Here is a 22,721-nt window from a genome sequence, read left to right as displayed (position 1 = left end):
CACAACACATCTCCCAATATTAATTTAACCATGACAAATGAGAGGTGAATTTATTTGTAAGAGAGTTCATATCATCATTGAAAAGCATTTATTCTTCCTTGAAAGGTTATTTTCTGCAAAATAAGATATAGTGCTGTATCTAGGCACCCAAACCTGCTCAGCAAGAGAACAATCCTTGGCATTTAGACTAAGTGTTATGTCCACTAGCTAGGAAATGAATTGTGAAAGCTATTATTTATTTTTTAACTTCTGATCACCGTAAAATTTTCAGTAACCTTATATAGAGACAGCCACTGATAAACAGGTTCTTTTCAATGGGTTGCAAAATATAATAAGAATAGAAAGAACTAAGTCATTACCTTTGTTGAAGGAATTTTATTTCAATGAAAGATGCTGCACTTCATCAGTGTTAGGCAGGGCAATATCTATCTCAACTCTTACCTCCATTGCTTTGTTCACCATACATGTGGTTGCTTTAAGTAATGTTAACAGTAACAGTAATAATAATAATAATGCAGATAATTTACATTTCATAAAATACCATAGCATGGAGAGATGAAGAAACACATTTCAGTATATTTCCTTTAATTACTTTATTTGATTCATTAATTTCAGAAATTTTAACAAGTTCCTACTCCATGACAAGCACTAATCTCAGTAAAATTTTTTTTTAAGATTAAAACCAGAGCACTATCTTCCTTTATGGAGTTATTCTTTAGTTTTTATTGTTTCCATTTTAAAGTCTTGAGAATAATAATCTAAAAATGTTTGATTTTTCTTTTTCTTTCTTTTTTTTTTTTTGACAGGCAGAGTGGACAGTGAGAGAGAGAGAGATACAGAGAGAAAGGTCTTCCTTTGCCGTTGGTTCACCCTCCAATGGGCGCCGCGGCTGGCGCGCTGCGGCCGGTGCACCGCGTTGATCCGATGGCAGGAGCCAGGTGCTTATCCTGGTCTCCCATGGGGTGCAGGGCCCAAGTACTTGTGCCATCCTCCACTGCACTCCCTGGCCACAGCAGAGAGCTGGCCTGGAAGAGGGGCAACCGGGACAGAATCCGGCGCCCCGACCGGGACTAGAACCTGGTGTGCCGGGGCCGCTAGGCGGAGGATTAGCCTAGTGAGCCGCGGCGCCGGCCTAGAATAGTAATCTAAAAATGTTTTATTTTTCAAAATATGGTTTGTAATTTAAAGATAAAATAACATTCAGTTTTTCAGGCTTTATCATTCTCATTCTCTTTCAAGAGAAACAGCTGTTGGATTTTGTGGTCTATCTTCAAGAGAATTACAGAATATGTGGGAAGAGCATGAGGCAGAGGTCGCTTTCCAGTATGTTCCTGTGGTGATCTGTGATTATACACCATCCCCCTTACCTTACAGAAATTAAAATACTTGGTTTAATTGTATCAGCCACTAGAATGTAAACTCTTATCTATAGGCATTGTGTCTACCTTATTTACTATTTCATAGCATACACTCACTGGATATCTACTGAGTTAATGGATTAATGGATAGATGAGCATTTCCCATGTTTATACACACTCTGGAAGGTATTGTCTAGATTTGCCCTCTAATTTTGAAAATTGATTTGAGTAAAAAACAGACATCATGCAAGTCAAGGATTTGCACTTGTGAAAATTACTTCTCCTGAAAATAAGTAGAAAAGAGCATTGAAATATAATTTCCCCTGCTTTCAGTAAAATGTCAGATTATTAATGGATTTTTAGGAAATGAAGATCCTTAAGTAAATAAGCCTTCCAAATCAGTAAAGTTGATCTCCTCTACCTACTTATGTGTGACAGGCATAACGTGATTAATTCAACTCCACAATGATCCTTTAAGTACTCAAAATTGTTAATTTAGCTTCTACCCAACAGGCTTAGAAATCTGACCAGAAAAATGTAGTGAAATGTAACAGCCTGGGCTTCAGCACTGTGTGGTCCGCCTTCCAAGCTTACTTCCAATAGATGCACTCAGTTCTGTAGGTATTGGTTATGAAACCAAAAGACGACACCTTAAAAGCCTAGAAAAAGCTTTCATCTATCATTTCCTGAACAGTTAAGAGCTGGAGTGATATGAAATGAGAGCACATACTTGGCTTTTCCATAATTGCTGTCATTCATAGTCATAATTTACTTTCCTTAATTTGTGTAAAAAATTATGCTCTTCCTTTTGACATAGAATGTATTATTCATACAGTGTTCACTGTATTTACAGTTAAAATTGGTGAATATGGAATATTTTAGAACTCTGTCCTATGTTTATTAACTGAAGACTGAGTTATTCTAAGTTGGAATTCTTAATATGTTCTGTAGATAAGGAAAATCAATGGAAATAATTTGTGGTGGCATAAGAACTCTTCTTTCTGGCTGATGAAAAATTATTAATGTATCAACATGCTTTTGAATATTTTGAATTTTAACTAAAGTGCCTATTAGCTTGGGGTGATCTTTTATTTTTATTTCAAAAATGCAATTTGCTCCTGGAAACATACCATAAAACCTTAGTAAAGTAGCTTTGTGATACTTTGTGAACTAATTTAAACAGTGTACAGTACAAAATTATCTGAAATAGACTATCAAATTTGGGAACAGCAAAATGATGGTTGAAACATTTCATATTAATATATACATAACAAAACTTACATTAATTCAGAGATATTTAAAAAAGCTAATTCTTTTTATGGTAAATTTCATCGCTCATCTCTATCTGATGATGAAAAGAGATCCATGAACCAAAACACATTTAAGATTACCATAACACCAGCCAGCCCACCTAACTTACCCAGAAGATATCTTATTTATTCATTTTATTTATGTGAGAGGCAGAGAGTGTCAGACAGACAAACAGACAGGTAAAGTTATTTGTTGATTCATCTCCAGGTGCCCACAATGGTCAGGACTAGACAGAGGCAGAAGCTGCAAGCTGAGAACTCAATTCAGGTCTCTCACATGGTGGCAGGAACCTAACTTCTTGAGTTACCACTTCTGTCTCCCAGAATCAGCATCCAAAACTGGGATTCCAATCTAGTCATTCTGATGTGGGACATGGATTTCAAAATGACAGTTTCATCACGAGGGTAATTGCCAAACTGTAAGGATAGTATAAATGGAAATACAAACAAACATTTAAAAAAGAAGCTTTGAAAAAATTGAAACCTGGGGCATGACGCTGTGGTACAGTAGCTTAATCCTCTGCCTGCATCCCATATGGACACTGGTTCGAGTCCGGCTGCTCCTGTTCTGACCTAGTTCTCCTGCTATGGCCTGGGAAAGCAGTGGAAGATGGCCCAAGTGCTTGGGTCCCTGCACCTGCATGGGAGACCCAGAAGAATATCCTGGGCCTGGCTTCAGATCGGCCTAGCTCCAGCTGTTGCAGCCATTTGGGAAGTGAACCAGCAGGTGGAAGACCTCTCTCTCTGTCTGTAACTCTACCTCTCAAAAAAATAATAAATTTAAAAAAATTTGAAACCTGAAGTTAAATACCTCTTCTCTCACTTTTTAACACTGATAAACTTCTCAGTCTTTTTTCTTGCTAAATTTGTCAAGTGCCTTGGAATATCTCTATGAATGAATGAGAATATCAAAAACATGATTGGTTAGAGTAATAAAAAAATCATGATCTCTACAGAATTTTCATAAAATTAAGCTCCCTTATTTTTGCATGGACATTGCTGTTCCACTTGTTCAACGTTTCAGAAGCTATTTCAGGCGACTCCAGGGCCAGGTAAATCTAGATTCAAATCTCTGCAATACTATTAGCCTTGTGACCTTGGACAAGCCAATTGTGTTTAGATTCAGAGCCTGAATTCTTTTGTCTGTAAAATGAAGATAATATTATTCTTCACATGGATTTTGTTACTATTATACAATAACAAGTTTGTAAAGTCTCTGGCCCAATATTATGATTGTGTTGAAAGACAAATCCATTTTCATGTTCCTTCACACATTCAATAATTTGAAACTACAATTAGGAAATCCACCACAGTAAGCTGTGGACAGAAAATAGAGAACTTGAATTTTTCAATGTACCTCCCCCACTCTGTTCTTATTTTATATGTCTAAGTACATCTGTCTGAAATATATCTGTATCTGCCTGACCACTGAATCTGTTCTATGCAGTTCATCTAAATAGCCCCGCTTTACAACAGAATGCCTACTACCTTTTCACAGTTTTCTTTTCTATATGCTTGCTTCCATCCCTGTTGGTATTAGGAATTATCCAGTGCTTATGACCACAATGACTTCCAAAATTCAGCCACTTTTAGATGAATGTTTCATAATTCTTGTCGACTTTCCTAAGGCTCAACCTCCTTACACTGTAACTTAGGCGCTTTGATATTGTATACCTGACACTACTCATGCTATTTCCTTTGCCTACCCAGAGATATATATTATCTTAACACGGACATTGAGGTTTGAAGCTTTCCAGCACAATTCTAGCAAATAAAAGTATTGTCAATAGGACCAGCATGGTTGTGCCAAATAAATTGCACTACTATGAATGCTTCATGTGTCTGAGATAAATTTAGGAAAGGAAAAAAATGCACTACAGAGATTTTCATGCAACTAAATTTGGTCTACTTAAAGGAAAAATCTTTATACAAAGACAATGGCAGTTCTTACCATATTTTGCTCTCATTTTGTAATTTTAAGGTCTCTTTACTGTGCTGGCATTGTAGCACAGTGAGTTAAACTTCTGCTTATGACTCTGACATCCTATATCAGAGTGTCACTTGAGGCACAGCTGCTTCTGCTTACAATCCAGCTTCCTGCTGATACACCTGGGAAAGCCCACAGAAGATAACCCAAGTACTTGGTACTCTTCAACCCACAGGGGAGACCAGGATGTAATTCCTGGCTCATGGTTTTAACTTGGCCTAGTCGGCCCTGGTGGTTTTGTCTGTTTAGAGGGTGAACCAGAGGATGGAAAATCTTTCACTCCCTGTCTCCCTATCACCCTTTTTCTTTCTCCCTCTGCCTCTGTGGCTCCACCTCCCAAATATACATACACACACACACATACACACACATGTATATATGTATATGTGTGTATATATATACACACACACACACACATGCACACATAAATCTGTAAAAAAGATTAGGCTGGCGCAGTGGCTCACTTAGCTAATCCTCCACTTGCGGTGCCAGCATCCTATATGCACACTGGGTTCTAGTCCCGGCTGCTCCGCTTCCAGTCCAGCTCTTTGCTCTGGCTGGGGAAGAATGGCCCAAGTGCTTGGTGCCTGCACCTGCATGGGTGACCTGGAGGAAGCACGTGGTTCCTGGCTTCGAATCTGCATAACTGCTGTAGCGGTCATTTGGGTGGTGAACCAATAGAAGGAAGACTTTTCTCTCTGTCTCTCTGTCTCTCTCACTGTCTAACTCTACCTGTCAAAAAAAAAAAAAAAAAACCACGATGTCCTCATTCCATTAAATGATGCTGTTAGAAAACAACTATAGTTGATTTTTAAATATCCATGTTCGACCAAAAAAAAAAAATGAAAACTAAAGCATATGAAAACTTTATTGAAAACTTTATTGGTTAACTAGTATGTTTGACAGAATTTTATCAGCCTTTGAATTTTAAAAATAGAGCAATTATTGTTAAAGATCCAAAACAACTCAAAGATGCTAAAATTACATAGAATATACTACGTGCTGAATCCTTCCCTAAATGCTTTGCCATTGTAATTCTTCACATTAAATCTGTGAAATAAATAATTTTATTTGGTCATTTCACAACGAGAGCTGTATAAGTTGCCTAAATCACAACACTGCTACTAGGCAGAGACGGACTTCAATCTAATACAGTTTACTGTGACTATGGTATTTCTAACTATTGGTTTAACTGCTGCAAAAAGCAGGACAGTTTCCCTCTTTTTGTGATCCATTTCTTTCCTTAATGTTTTTCAGTTTTCATTGTAGAGATCTTTCATTTCCTTGGATAAATTTATCCAAGGTATTTTAAAAATATTGTAGCTATTGTGTGTGGTACTGATTTTACAGGTTCCTTCTCAGTCATGGTTTGTCTGCATATACAAATGCTATTGATTTTTGGGCTATTGAAATGGGCTAAGGATATGAACAGGCATTTTTCAAATAATGAAATATGAATGACCAATAGACATTTAAAAAGAAGTTCCAGATCACTAACCATCAGGGAAATAAAAATAAGTTGTGATCATAAAATAAATTGAAAATATGTAATTTTAAAACTTAAAAGAAAAATAATGAAGGAAGAGGGAGTGTGGGACCAAGGGACACAGTGAGAGTAGGATGGGAAATATAATTGTGTTCTTAAAACAGTATATATGCAATACATTATTTGTTCCCTTTATATAAAAAAAACACAATGAGGTTTCATCTCACGCCAGTTAGAATGACTATCATCCAAAAATAAAAATAAATATAAGTATTGATGAGAATGTAGAGAAAATGGTAACCCAATACTCTGTTGGTAGAACTATAAACTAGTGCAACTGCTATGGAAAACAGTTTAGAGATTCCTCAGGGATATGAAAATAGATCTACAGTATGACTCAGCTATCCCACTCCTCAGAATATACCCAAAGGAATGAAATCTACATATGAGTTGTTATTACCCCTATTTATATAGCACCTCAATTAACAATAATTAAGATATGGAATCAATTCAAATGTCCATCAACTAATGTCTGGATAAAAATAAGTGGTATATATACACAGTGGAAAAATACAAAGCCATGAAAAATAATGAAATCCTGTCTTTGGCAATAAAATGGATGCAACTAGAGATCATTATGTATAGTGAAATAAACCAGTCCCAAAAATAAGAATATCATATGTTTTCTCTGATTTGTGGTAACTAATATACAGAGTGCAAAAATGTAATGTATATGGCTTAAAATGGCATTTTGATATTTAAATATTATTTATAGTCCTTGTCAACACTCATGAAGAATAATCTACTTACTACTTGTTTAATTTTTTTAGTGGAGGATTAAGTTTGTGATTATAAAGTAAGTTGAAAATATGTGATTGCAAAAATTTAGAGAAAAATAAAAAAGGAAGAATGAGGAATAGGGTCAAGAAGTATCACATATCACAGTTCTTAAAACTGAACATAAGATACAGATGAAATTTGTTACCTTTACATTAATAAATTTAATTTTTTAAAAGGCAGAGCTTATTTGTACATTTTTACCCCTCTGGGGATTATTATTATGACAGCTTACTGTTTCACTCCACTATAATTCCTAGCATCAAAGGTTCTCTCTCCCCATGTTCAGGCATAATTATTCATCCCTGCGTAAGTTGCAAATCTTTTCTGAAGCCCAGTAGTATCTAAATGGCTTTTTCCCCAGAGCTATTCTGAGGGTTAAATGTATTTGAATCAATTAGGTCAGTGTTTAAGACAAGAAATCACTAAATAACTGGTAGGCACTAACATCTGTGTTCAAACAGAAGGCTTGGTAAAGACGCTTTCCTATCCCAGCTCACATTCTCATCTTGCTCCGTAGAGGCAGACATGGCCTAGGCCCTGGTCCCACTAAAACTGAAATCTTTTTTCCTTTGCCAATCCATGTCATTTTCCTCTGTGACTACTCTCTTGCTAGGTGTATACCCAGCCTTTTACTAAAAATCAAGTTTATAATGATAATAACAAGAGGAACCACAGCAAAATCAAGTCTTCACTGATTGCAAAGTGTCACACAGTGTTTTACAGACATAACCTTGTTTAATCCTTCTACAACCCAAGTGCTACTCCAATCAGTAAGACAACTGCAAATCAAGTGAGCATTTGCCCATTGCTGTGCAGCCAGTGGGCTATATAGTCAGGATTCACTCCAAGGAAGTCTGTTTTGGAAGCACTGACAATATTGCGACAAGGTTGAGAGTGACTTCCCATTGTTCTCTTCCTATCCCGAAGATCTGAGGACTGGACTTAAACTGGACATTTCAGATTTTTCCCTTCACATTACATCTGACTTGATAGTCGAATCCCTATCATTTACTTGCCTCACTAAGGAGTAGTGACCAGCGTCAAAGCTGTAACTGAGGTCGTCTTTCATCCATTCCATTAACTTATTGATAAATCTCCTGAAATCCCGTTCTCAGTTCAGAAACTGGGGCTTAACACTTGTCCTTGTCCTGTTCCATTCTAACTCAATGCCAATGTAGACCACTGCATAACTGCTTTGTCTATTTATTAAGAAAACTGTGGTCACCTAAGAGAGCCCGGTGTCAGTTATGCTCCTGGGCTTTCACCTCTCTTATGTTGTTCTACCTCCTGGGTAGCACACTCTGTCTACAGGCAGTATATAACCTGATGTGGATTCCTCTATCTCACTCCCAGATTAATTCCATCTCCCAGTTGGAAGATCTAGTTTTAAGATCCCAGTCCTTTCTTCCCTGTCTTGTCTCAACAAGTATTTTTCTAACTTCACTTTTCACGGTGTTACAACTCTCTATATTTGTGTATTTCTTTCGGCTCTGAAATTGGGTTATGCTCATGATCCAAAATCATTCTTTCTTCTCTCATTCAATCCATTTTCATAAAGCTTTCCATTTTTACGTGATTTTTTTCCTTCTGTATGATTCTCCGTGTACCACTTAAAAAATTCTTCTTTCTCAACCACTTTAATAATTTTCTTCCTAGAACTTAGAAACTGAAAAATAAGTGCAGTATGGGTTCTTAGAGAATTTCTGCAAAAGGTCAAGAAAAAGGGAAAACCTTTCTTTCTTGAGTCTTAGCAGGATGCTAAGACACTGCCTCATGGGAGAAATAAGAACAAAATCAGTACATTTACTTCTGAGATCAGGGACTTTGCTCACTACAATAACTATGCTATTAACAAAAGTTAATGACCATATTAATTATTAATTCAAATTAATTAAATTGCCTGGTGACTCCGACTTTTTCTTTCAAACACAACACTTCTGAAAGACTCTATTCCAGGTCATCAAAGTACAGATTTTACATAACTGTATTCATTTTGTTGTTTAAACTATTTTGTTTCCAGATTTGGGGTTTTATTTCAATCCCACTTTAAATAAGGCTTTCAAAGGATAGTTCCCCATCAAGCTATGGAAATTTTAACGTTGGCTGATTTCACTGCTAATTCCTTGTAAGGTGCTGGGAAAGGAGCTTTCAATGCGTCACAGTTAAAATAATTTCACTTCAGCTGTGTACGATTATAATTTCTTTCCACTTTGATATCCTCCCATGTTACCTTCTTTTGTGTTTTATATTATTACTGGAGTAGATTTGTTGTGATCCATCTAAAAGAAGAAGTTGCGTTAAAGTTATGTTGTGGGATAGATGTAACTTGTTCCTATTCAATTATGTATAGAGCAACCATAAACTATATCAACTTTTTGATATGGAGGTACAAATCCAGTGGTCTGATCAGTAACCAGTGATCTGATTAGCAGCTGCAATGTCTGCTTAGGATAGATACCAGTTTTAAAATATTGAGAACTAGAAAATTGTATATGAAAACTTTTTCAATTAAAAGCACAAAACCTAAGCAGTGAATTTAGTACTCATCAATGGCTACAAAACAGAAATTCTCTTTGAATTACACTCATGGTTGTAAACATATCATACATTTTTTGCATTTTTGAATGAGAATCTCATGAATATAATTCACCAGAACTTCTGTATTTTTAAATTAAAATGTGTAATACTACAATAAGCAACATGCACAATCATGAATTTGCCCATGTTTTAAGCAATCCAATAATTCAGATCATGCTGTACAGTATATGATAAGCCTTCTCCTGAAGAAATACAATACTCTCAATCAAAGCGGTAGGGATGTCACCATCTACATGAGAAATGATTTAAGGAAATCAGTGTGCTTTTAAATCCGCTCCCCCAACACACTCCACGATAGGGCCTACATTGTGTCATAGCAGGTAAAGGCCTTGCTTGCTAAGCCAGCATCCCATATGAGCAATGATTCTTGTCCCAGCTGTCCCACTTCTGATCCTGCTAATGACCTGGGAAATGCAGTGGAAATACCCCCAAATGTTTTTGGCCATTGCCACCTACATGGGAGACCCAGATGAGGCTCCTGGCATTGGCCTGGCCCAGTGCTGGCCATTGTAGCCATCTAGGGAGTCATTCAGTGAATGGAAAATCTCTCTGTGTGTGCGTGTATGTCTCTCTGTAACTCAGTGAATGGAAGATCTCTATCTCTCTGTAGTTTTGATTTTAAATAAATAAAACATTTTTGCATGATTAAGCCAATGGTAATACAACAGAAAAAGTTATACCATAATTTTTTTTAAAAGATTTATTTGTTTATTTGAAAGGCAGAGTTACAGAGAGGCAGAGGCAGAGAAAGAGAGAGAGGGGGCTTCCATCCCTGTTTACTCCCCAATAGCCGGAGCAGAGACAATCTTAAGCCAGGAGCTAGGAGCTTCTTCCAGGTCTCCATGGGCGTGCAGCACCCAAGGACTTGGGCTATCTTCTACTGCTTTCCCAGGCCGTAGCAGGGAGTTGGCGCCATAAGGGATGCTGGGCACTGCTGGCATTGGCTTTACCCGCTATGCCGCAGGACTGGCTCTATACCAGAACCTTTTTTTTTTTTATTTTTGACAGGCAGAGTGGACAGTGAGAGAGAGAGACAGAGAGAAAGGTCTTCCTTTGCCGTTGGTTCACCCTCCAATGGCCGCCCTTTATTAATAAAATGTGTACTTTTCCAAATTTAGAAAAGTTTTGGCCCTTTATCATTTTTTTAAAAAGCTATGAATTAATTTTTTTCAAATAGTTTTTGTTTCTTTTCATTTCCTATGTTTCTTTCCTTCCTTCCTTTATTTCTCTCTCTCCCTTTTTTTTCTCTCTTTCTCCCTCTCTCCCTCCCTCCCTTCCTCTCTCTCTTTCATTTTCTCTCTCTCTCTAAGATCCACATAAGATTTGCTCTAAAACATGGATATGAGGTATGAGGATAAGGTAGATTTCTCTTTCTGATGTATGGGACCTAGAATTCTAGAATTTTGGATATTTCAGGATTGATATACAGATAAGAACTTTATTATGAGAAGAATATTATAAACTTAATAAGGATAAAAGACAAAGATTACTTTTATTTTAGATAGAACTGGAGTGGGAAAATATAAGAAGTTGTTATTTGGAAACTTATACACTTTTAGGAAATTATTGCTTGGTGTTTTTTCCAGCCTGGAAAAGTGCTTGACTTTAACTGCATGGGTGGGAACCAAATAGAGCCAAATGGAGCTCTTTTAATCAAACCTGCTTTGCTACCTGTGGTAATGATATATAGGCCCAGTGTTGACAAAAATAAAGAATCCACAGCTTCATTTAATACATTTTTGATAGAATGTAAGTACTGTTATGGCATTATTTATGAAACTATTTTATACAAATAAGGAAAATGAAATATAACGTGCTTACTATAGTTTATAGATAAATCATTTCATGTAGATTATTTCTGAGTAAATTATGATAATCCTTACATGGCTCAGGAGGCTTTGGGTTTTTTTGTTTTGTCTAGTTGTTAAAATTTTCTACCACATTTCTGTGCATTGACTTTTACTGGGTTTGGTGGAATTCCAATGGAATCTAGTGTTTTCTGATTATCAAGGTTTTTTTGTTATGAAACAGTAATTGTTCTATGGGCATTCACAAGTCCCCAAAGTGATCTGAGACCCTTATGGTTTTCCAGCAAAGGCACAAAGTGCTGAGGATGAACCCATGGATTCTGACATCCTAGCTCTGCCTGGAGAGAAATGCTGCCACAGGTAGCTTATACAAGTAAGAACAAGGAAAGTAGGAAAGACCAGCTCAAGAGCATGAGATTCTTTCTAGCACAAAATTAACTTTCAAAATCTTTCAGCACCGTGGCTCACTAGGCTAATCCTCCGCCTCTGGCACAGGCACTAGTACCTGTTGTGCCGTGTTCAGTTCTGGTTGCTCCTCTTCCAGTCCAGCTCTCTGCTGTGGCCCGGGGGTGGGGGAGAGCTGGAGGAAGGCCCAAGTGCTTGGGCCCTGCACCCGCATGGGAGACCAGGAGGAGGCCCTGGCTCCTGGCTTTGGATGGGCGCAGCGCACTGGCTGTAGTGGCCATTTGAGGGGTGAACCAATGGAAGGAAGACCTTTCTTTCTCTCTCTCTCTCTCTCTCTCTCTCACTGTCTAACTCCGCCTGTCAAAAAAAAATCTAAATTTCAAAGCAAGAAATGTAACATATTGTGGCTTTTATATTCGTGAAGCATTATGTACACTACAAAAGAAATTAGAAACAATAAGGTATCTGACCTCTTATCAGATTTAAAGTCATTATTTCACAAGTATCCCAATTTCTTCATTGGAAGAGTACCTAGCTGAAAACTCAGCAATTTTTATCAAGCACATATCCTGCCTTTGTCTAGATAGTTAAAACTAAACAAAGCAAAAAAAGTTCATACTTAAACACATTAACTCAAAGTGCACCCAGATTTGGGTATTATCATTAATTCTTCAGTTCGGGGACTGTTACTTTCTAATCCATAAAATAAAAATATATAAGGCTGAAAATATTTGATTTTTCTCCTAAAAAATAGCTACATACGGTAATCTGTTTTATTTTTCACAACTGCTATTCTATTGTATCTCTGACATCACCTTACTCTTACGTGACAGTTACTTTTTATGTTTCGCCATTTATTTTATAAGTAGAGCCAAAATTATATATTCTTCATTGAAAATGAGTAAAAATCCATTTTGGATGTTATGTCAGGGTCCATTAAAATAAATGATTAAGCATCAATAGTCTTTGCTTTCTCCTATTCATATTTGAATATTGTTTGATTTTTTAAAAGATTTATTTATCTATTTGAAAGACAGAGTTACAGAGAGGCAGAGGCAGAGAAAGAGACAGTGAGGTCTTCTATCTGCTGGTTCATGCCTCAGATGGCCACAATGGCTGGAGCTATGCCAATCCAAAGCCAGGAGCCCGGAGGTTTTTTTGGGTCTCCTACGTAAGTGCAGGGACCGAAACACTTAGGCCACCTTCTACTGTTTTCCTAGGCCATAGCAGAGGACTGAAGAGGAGCAGCCAGAATCAAACCAGTGCCCTTATGGGATGCGAGCACTACAGGCAGCAGCTTTACCTGCTACACCACATCGTCGGTCCCTGTTTGATTTCTGTATTTTGATTTTGCTCTGTAATTTCTTTCATTCTTTATATTCTTATGCCCTTTATTCTTGATCAATAACACATCTTTTTGTGTTTTTTTTTTTTTTTTTGAAAAGCAGTATAATCTTTTCTACAGCATTGGATGATTAATGGTGCTATTATGCTTCTAGAATGGCAGTGTTTTCTGTGAATTTTAACATAAGAGATCATAAAAACAGTTGATATTTTCCCCAAGACTATTGAGGAATAAATCATCAACAAAAAAAATACTAGAATAGAAACTATTAAAACGTTAAGTTAAAGAACACCAACACATGGAATAAAGGCTTGAGTTACTCTTCCACATATATTTTCATCTTAAATTGAATAGATGATTATTACTCTGTATGGAAGGAAATTAAATTATATGATGATTAAAAATATACAAACAGAACATCTGATTTTCATATAATGATTACTGAATAATGGGATGTTTTTGTGATAAAAATTCAGGTCTTTCTTCATGAAAGGCCATTTCTATTTCATTTATGAGTCTTTTGAATAAAAATTCTAGTTTTTGGGCTGTATATAAGCTACTTAGACTTTACAGGGTGCAGAATTTGTCAGAGAAAAGCATATATAAATCACAAAATCACTTTTCCTATGTATTGACAAATTTGTTCTGTGTTTAATATAAAAATATTTTTAAAAGTGAATATTGTCAATAAAAATAAATCATTTGTGTTGAGAAGATGTACCAATGGTTAATAAATGTAAAAAAAATCATGACTACAATTTCTAATTGGAAAAAATGCAGTATACACCTATCAAAGTAGGACAAGTAAAATATTAACAATAACAAACATACTTATGATGAAGTCACTTTTGTACACTCTGTTGATAGATATGTAAAATAAAATCCAAAATTTGGCAGAGCAATTTGTCAAAAATTAAAATGTACACTGCTTTGATCAGTACTCATGTATTACACACATGCTTTGAAATATCACACTGTAACCCATAAGTATGAAAAGTTATTGTTAACAAAAAATAAAAAATATACAGTGGCATATCATTTGACACAGATACTCATTTTTGTATTCCTTTCAAAACTGCAATTATTTGATTTCACTTACAGTACAAGGCAAAGTTTTTACCATTTCCTAAGAGCCTTAAACTCTTAGAACTCTGTCCTTTTCTCTTCCTACTTGCCCATTGCTTAACACTGTAGCCTTGGGTTCCTTTGATATTCGTCTAAACCATCATGTGAAGATTCAGTGTAAGACTTTGTTCTATTTTCTCTGTATAGAAAGTTCTTCCACCAGGTATCTGTTCAGCTAACTGCCTATACGCCTTCAAATCTTGCTTACATCTTACTATCACTGAGCGAAAGCTTACCTTGATCACCTTATTCTACGCAGTATGTTGTCTCTTATCCTCTCCCTATCTACAATATCAGTCTGCTTCACCTTAAAACATAACTGTTGAATACATAAAAGCATTATGTAAAAATGATTTTCTGTGTTTCAACATTGCTTGCAATAAGGAAAATTTAGGGACATTCCAAATGGATGTTGAAGATCTCAAATTTGGGAAATACAAATTAAGGACATGTTGTAGAAGACCTTGCACACCAGGCTAAAGACATGGTACTTTACTGTGGAATGGAGGATGTGGTAATATTTGAATATGAAAGTATATTGTCAAAAGTGAGTTTAAGACAAATCAGATTGCTCTGTTGGGCAGAACAAATGATAAAAAGTAATTATTTTACTTCTTCCAACTAGTTGCTTTTATAATCTATCAACAGGTCTTCTGACAGGTAAAAGGGACCCTGAGGTCATTGGGTCACAGAAATTATATACTTTAAAACTATCAAAAAAGGACTTCTGTTCATTTGTTTATTTTTCTCCCTTATCCCTTACCATAAACACTATCATGATAATATTGGGATTTACTGCAGTTACCTATATGAGCAAACTCTTTGTTTTCAAAAACTGTATCTTTTATTCCTGTTAAATTTAATTTCAGTTATTTTTATTCCATAATGAGATTAACTAAGACTATTATGCATCTGCTTTGTGTCATTTGACTCCAGATATGGCTTTGAATGATGTGCTAAAAAATAAACATGTAGTAGGGAAAATACAAAGTATGATATTAAATGAAAAAAATCAGTTTGATAGGTTTTTAAAGTAAATGAAGTCCAAAAGACATGAAAAGAATAAAAATGTAGGTTGTAAGAATTTCCAGAAACAATATTAACAGAATCTTGCTAAGGAAAATTTAAGTTACCAACTTATAAGTTATATCTTTGATGAGAAACAGTATCTGTTCTTGTTTAACAATGGGAAAGAACTACATTCATAAATGAATGGAATAATTTCCAGGTACATAATCAAAAGTGCAAAGACCTTGAGTCAAAGAAAGAGCTATTACTTTGATTTTTTGAATGTTTATATGTCTAGAGTTTTGTGATCAAGAAGAGGGAAACATAATATGTAAGATTAAGCAAAGGCCAAGTATTAAAGATGTTTTAAAGGTCATGAGAAGGACTTTGAATTTTCTTTTTCTAATGCAATTATGAAAACATTTGAGAATATTAATCAGAGGGCAAAATGACTTAATTTATATTTTGCAAAAATGAAGGTGGAATGATTATTGTCAGCAGAAGTGTTTAGGAGATCTTGGCCAAGCCTTAGTTGAATCAGAAAATAAACAATAACTTGAGATTGGAAGTCAATTTTATAATACATTTTTATAAAATTAGTTTATATTTACAAATTTTATAATTCATTTTTATAAAATCATTTTATAATTATAATTATAATTTTATAATTATAATTCAAATCTATAGCAATTAATGATAGATGAATATTAAATCAAGAGAAGGGAAATATCAAATATGACTCATTTTTTTGCTGAAAATCAAGAGATTTATTTACTGATTGGGAAAACAATGGAAAAACATAAAAGCTTTATTTGTATGCAATCAGTACTTGGGATAAGTTTAGTTTTAAAAGCAGTAGAGGCATTAGCTTTGACAAGAGTAATGAAATATCTTCATTAAAAATGGAGAGAATATATATATATATATATGTATGAATGGAGAGTGTAGATTTGACTTCAGAAATATGAGAAATTTTCTCCATGGCTTTAATTTCTTTAATGAATTCTTCAATCTGATGTTAGTATAGTAAGAGTTAGATTTTTGAGAAAAAGGAAGAAGTAAATTGAATTATTACTCATTCCAGGAGGTAGTATTTACAAAGAAAATGTGGCCAGGTGGCCAAGGAATGTGGATTTCCTATATGAATTTTGTCATTTCAGATTTAAATGTCAATTGAGAAGATCCAAACTGTTTAGGTCAATATCACCAATTATCTGTTGATGTTTTGGCAGAGAATGACTTGTGTTCAATCAGATGGTATTGCTTATTAAGTGGTTTAAACTTAATGAATTTTAAGTATGAATATTAAACTGTATGCATGCATATACATGCATAGTTTTTTTTCATTTTACAATAGGAATTTTTTGACTTTTTTTTAACTTTTATTTAATGAATATAAATTTCCAAAGTACAGAATATGGATTACAATGGCTTCCCCCCCATAGCGTCCCTCCAACCCGCAACCCTCCCCTTATCCACTCCCTCTCTCCTTCCATTCACATCAAGATTCATTTTCAATTCTCTTTATATACAGAAGATCAGTTTAGCATACATTAAGTAAAGATTTCAACAGTTTGCTCCCACACAGAAACATAAAGTGAAAAATACTGTTTGAGTACTAGAAATAGCATTAAATCTCAATGTACAGCACACTAAGGACAAAGATCCTACATGAGGAGTAAGTGCACAGTGACTCCTGTTGTTGACTTAACAAATTGACACTCTTGTTTATGGCATCAGTAATCACCCTAGGCTCTTGTCATGAGCTGCCAAGGCTATGGAAGCCCCCTGAGATCACTGACTCTGATCATATTTAGACAAGGTTGTAGTCAAAGTGGAAGTTCTTTCCTCCCTTCAGAGAAAGGTACCTCCTTCTTTGATGATCCATTCTTTCCACTGGGATCTCAATCGCGGATATCTTTCATTTAGGTTTTTTTTTTTTTTTTTTTTTTTTTTTTTTGCCAGAGTGTCTTGGCTTTCCATGCCTGAAATACTCTCATGGGCATTTCAGCTGGATCCGAATGCCTTAAGGGCTGATTCTGAGGCCAGAGTGCTGTTTAGGACATTTGCATTCTATGGGTCTGCTGTGTATCACACTTCCCATGTTGGATCATTCTCTCCCTTTTTGATTCTATCAGCTAGTATTTGCAGCCACTATTCTTGTTTATTTGATCCCTTTGGTTCTTAGTCCTATCATTACGATCAATTGTGAACAGAAATTGATCACTGGGACTAGTGAGATGGCATTGGTACCTGCCACCTCGATGGGATTGAATTCGAATCCCCTGGTATGTTTCTAACTCTACCGTTTGAGGTAAGTCAGCTTGAGCATGCCCCGAATTGCACATCTCTTCCCTCTCTTATTCCCACTCTTTTATTTAACAGCGATCACTTTTCAGTTAAGTTTCAGCACTTAAGAAGAATTGTGTATTGATTACAGTATTCAACTTAAAGTATTAAGTAGAACAAACAAAAAAAAATACTAAGAGGGATAACATATTAAGCTGCTCATCAACAGTCAGGATGAGGGCTGATCAAGTCACTGTTTCTCATAGTGTTCATTTCACTTTAACAGGTTTCCTTTTTGGTGCTCAGTTAGTTGTCACCTATCAAGGAGAACAATGGTATTTGTCCCTTTGGGATTGGCTTATTTCACTCAACATAATGTTTTCCAAATTCCTAACAGGGATCACTTTTCAGTTAAAATTTAAACACCTAAGAATAATTGTGTGTTAATTACAGAGTTCAACCAATGGTACTAGAACAAAAAAAAAAATACTAAAATGGATAAAGTATTACATTGTACATCAACCGTTAGGACAAGAGCTGATCAAGTCACTGTTTCTCATAGTGTCCATTTCACTTCAACAAGTTTACCCTTTGGTTCTCAGTTAGTTGTTGCCGATCAGGGAGAGCATATGATATTTAAAGCTATTGAATATATAGATCTCAAAATTGTGACCAAATAAACTTTTAATTCAATTTTCTCAAAACTTTTTGAAGCACCCTGTACACCTAGCCTATCAAACAGCAGAGTTTGGAGTCAGAGTGCACTGTAGAGCTTCAGTTGTTTACGCTCCTGATCCTGTACTCAAGGAGCTGAGGTTCATTGCTGCCCAGCATAGCAGGAAACTACTCCACTGCACTATCAGTAGTCCAGGAAAATAGCAAAATTCAAAACTCAAAGTATGATTTCTATTTAATGTGTATTACTTTTGTATTATTGTAATGTGGAAAATTTTTGTAAAGAACGTACCTATAAAACACACACACACATACACACACACACCCTTTGGCAAGCAATTACAATAATAAAACTAAAGCATGAAATCTATGCTAAGACAAAGAGGCAAGCAAAGACAAACCCAAAAGATACTGAAAACAATGATGATGGTCAAGAATGTTACATCACAAATTAAGGTCAAAGACTCGCAATGGTTATGCTAAAATATATGATTTTTAGGTATTCATGCTGATAATGCTTCCTTTATATTTTAAATCAATTCTTTGAGCCATTATCTGACTGCTTATCATCTTTATCAGATTCTTGGGAAGACACTTACCATTATTCTCTTTGTCAGTTCATAGACTTGCAGTGAAACCCATGGGCCAGGAACTATCCAGGCAAAGCCATTAGTCGTTATTAAGTATATCTAAAAATGCCATGTTTATATTATAGGTGGCCTGATGGGCTCTTTTTTCTGGAATGCTAATCTCAGACATCAGGCAGTATAATTTAGAAGTCAGAGAGAAAGTCACACGAATTTTTTTTTAGGAAAGTAAAAGCATAAATAGCCTGACTTTAATAGGTTTCATGTGGAACAGTGATCAAGAAGGCTACTAAAATAGACATCGTAAGGGGATTCTGGGGCTTTATCATGCTAGAGTGAAGAAAGTTTTAGCAAATATTCCAATTTTTCTAACTATACAGCTAATTCCATTGTGAATAGCCACATAGGTTTAAAGCATGCATTCATAATTTAAATTCTAGAAGAAAGAATTTGATTTTTCTGAATTAATTGATCTTTGAAAATCAGTATAGTATTTAATCAGAATAGAATGTAACATGATTTTGTTAAATGCCTGTCAAGTCAGCAACACACACACACTCACATACACATACACAAACTCACCTGAAAGCCAACTCAAGAGTATGTGGGCATTAAAATACAGGTAAATTTGGCCGGCGCCGCAGCTCACTAGGCTAATCCTCCGCCTAGTGGTGCCGGCACACCGGGTTCTAGTCCTGGTCGGGGCACCGGATTCTGTCCCGGTTGCCCCTCTTCCAGGCCAGCTCTCTGCTGTGGCCAGGGAGTGCAGTGGAGGATTGCACAAATGCTTGGGCCTTGCACCCCATGGGAGACCAGGATAAGTACCTGGCTCCTGCCATCGGATCAACGCAGCGCGCCGGCCGTGGCGGCCATTGGAGGGTGAACCAATGGCAAAAGGAAGACCTTTCTCTCTGTCTCTCTCACTGTCCACTCTGCCTGTCAAAAAAAAAAAAAAAAAAAAAAAAAAAAAAAACAGGGAAATCTCATTTTAGAAACTTTAGAAACAAGAAAAATATATGAACAAAGCATGATATGATAATTTTAGGGCAAATACAAAGTTGTGCTTTTATGTAGGATCTTCAAAAAATTCATGTAAAAAAGGGACTAAAATGAAAATGGAATTAAAATATACGTGTGGGAGTGGTATAGTAATTAAAATTACATTTGAGACTCACATATTGGAATGCCCAAATTTGAGTCCTGGCTCTGCTTCCAATTTCATCATCCTGCTTATATACATGCTGAGAGAGAGTAGGTGACACAGTTCAAGTGGTTAGGTCACTGCCACCCACTTTGGAGTTCTGGATTGAGTCCCAGGCTCCTGGTCTCAGTCTGTTCCAGCTGTGATTTACTTCTGAAGGCATTTGAGGAGTGAACCAGTGAATTTAGTTAGAAAATCTTTCGGAAAATCTTACAGTTCCAAACCAAGCAAAGCAAAGAGTTTGAAAACTTGTCTTTCTATAGGTACATTTGTTCTATTTTAGATTTAGATTGAGAGCACATTGTTTGTGCCCCTTTAAAGGAGAAGTGGAAGAAAGAAACAAAAGAAAATAGAAAGAATGTAGACTGAAAGACATCACAAAGTCACCTTTTGTTTTCTTTAATTTTCTTTTCCATGTTGATCATTGTTTGGTGAATGATAAATTGATCTAGCTGTGAAGACTAGCAAGTTTTAAAATTTTTGAAATCTCAGAGCTGAGTATCGTCTTCTAGGAAGATCTGAGACTAAGAATTTATGGATCTGGTGTCAGTATCTACTGACATATATTTATTGATGGGCATTAATGATAATAACACTACTAATAAAATACAGCATTGAAGAGCATCTGAAGTAGCAACTCAGTAACACAAGATAACCTGTGAATTGATCAGAATTCAGAACAGAAGGCTGAACAACTGCAATGACAATATTGCAACTGATCTCACCAGCTGGTATGTTGCCCAGTGCCACTATTGTTCATTTTGATTGATAAGCATTTACTATAGTGTCTGGGCCATTAAATTCTGACATTTTACACTTTTAAGTTTAAGTATTTGTTTAACTGTCTACACATTCATTCATAATCTGTGATAAATATGAACATATTTCAAATGAAAATTAACTATGCAAATGGAGGGAATATGACAAATTGGCTACTTAACATCCAGTAATATGAAATATATGCTCATGATGCAGAAGTTTTAAAATGTGTCCTGAAGCTGCTAATTGCCCTTGTAAAAAATGCTGGTTGACAATTTAAAGCAGAGTTTGGAATCTCCATGGTGAGACTACCAGCTAGGACAATGGGAGAGTTTTCATTGTTACCTACTACTTCATTCCTGGATCAAGGAATGAATGGCCGTATTTTAAGACACAGAAAATTAACCAAAAGTTGATATCTCTATACTGTAATCTACTTCTATGCAGAAAATAGCAAGAAAGATGGTAATTTTCAATCTTGTCCAATATTTTGGCCAGGCTGGATGGGGATAACAGTGCTAATGTAACATTTATTGAATGCTGAGAGCTTGTTTTTAATTATTGTAAAAGAAATGTCAGTTATGTGGAGTTTTCGAGACTTCTCTTGTCTTTCACATGTCTTTTTAAAAAATGTTTTAGAGTCTTTATCATCTTCCCCTGGAAGAGGAAAGTCCTGTGTTGCTTTCCCTTTAGAACATTTAGATCTTCAAAAATTGCCCATCCTTGTCAGGAGTGTTTGCTAAGACCCCTTCCGCCCACCCTCTCCCTGTTTTCTTGGTGCTTTCTTGTGAGTGCAGTGATCCTGGGATTGAGGGGAGCCTCGTTTTCTTCCTATGCTTCCCAGTGTACAACAAACACAAGATGGCTCCTGGAAACTTTATATGATGACAAGGATGGGTGGCCAGGCATAGTTGAGAAACCCACACAACTCTTAGAACTTCATGAGCTGAATGCATTTTGAAAGCCTCTGTTTCAATCTGGTGCTATGTATTTCCCATTATAACAAGCTTATTTTTCTTGATCTCTGTAATGTATATCCCTCCCTTCCACACCAAATTCCTTCAGTATACTTCTCTCTTCACATTTTGAATTTCTTTGAAAAAAACACATTTGTTTGTTTAACAGTGTACTCTGGGGTCCATCTTTACACATTCATATAGCTGATCAAATATTTTGGTAAAAAAATAAAATAAAGGAGAAAGGCCAGTAGAGGGAGGAAGGGATTGTGGAAGAGAAGGGGAGATAGAGAGAGAAGAGGAAAATGCAGCTCCTATACTTTCCTCTCCCTAATCTCTTATCTTTGACAGAAATATTTACAACAGTCCTTCAAGAAAGGCAATGATATAAGATCACAAATTTTTAGGCATGAAAATGAGGTTCACATATATTAATTTTTTTCAGCCTATGTCAAAGAATAAGCCAGTATTACAATTTGTATTCAAAGTAGGCATGTGTGTGTAGGTAGTCATGTGTTTAAATAAATATTTTTAGGCCACATTTTCTACCTGTTATACTTGCAGGATTCTATTTATTAATCATCCCAGATGAAAAACCAGAAGACTTTAATGGGCTGGCGCCACAGCTCAATAGGCTAATCCTCCTCCTGAGGCGCGGCACCCTGGGTTCTAGTCCCTGTCAGGGCGCCGGATTCTGTCCCGGTTGCTCCTCTTCCAGTCCAGCTCTCTGCTGTGGCCCGGGAGTTCAGTGGAGGATGGCCTAAGTGCCTGGGCCCTGCACCTGCATGGGAGACCAGGTGAAGCACCTGGTTCCTGGCTTCGGATCAGTGCAGTGCGCCGGCCACAGTGCGCTGGCCACAGCAGCCATTGTGGGGTGAACCAACGGAAAAGGAAGACCTTTCTCTCTGTCTCTCTCTCTCACTGTCCACTCTGCCTGTCAAAAAAAACAAAAAAGAAGAAGAAGAAGAAGAAGAAGAAGAAGAA

General features: G+C 36.1%; 1 protein-coding gene and 1 pseudogene across 3 annotated transcripts in view; one reads left to right on the top strand and one right to left on the bottom strand.

Annotated features, from left to right (window-relative positions):
- LUZP2 (leucine zipper protein 2) overlaps positions 1–22,721 on the top strand; it is a 527,801-nt gene that overhangs the window by 179,571 nt on the left and 325,509 nt on the right. The window lies entirely within an intron of this gene.
- Positions 1–22,721, bottom strand: part of LOC103351692 (ankyrin repeat domain-containing protein 49-like) — an 82,997-nt pseudogene that overhangs the window by 37,157 nt on the left and 23,119 nt on the right.

Source organism: Oryctolagus cuniculus, chromosome 1 (genome assembly GCF_051225735.1).
Source record: "Oryctolagus cuniculus isolate XC-2025 breed Fujian yellow rabbit chromosome 1, ASM5122573v1, whole genome shotgun sequence".
Lineage (NCBI taxonomy): Eukaryota > Metazoa > Chordata > Mammalia > Lagomorpha > Leporidae > Oryctolagus > Oryctolagus cuniculus.
Note: the sequence above shows the minus strand (reverse complement) of the source record. Positions and strands in the feature narration are given on the sequence as shown.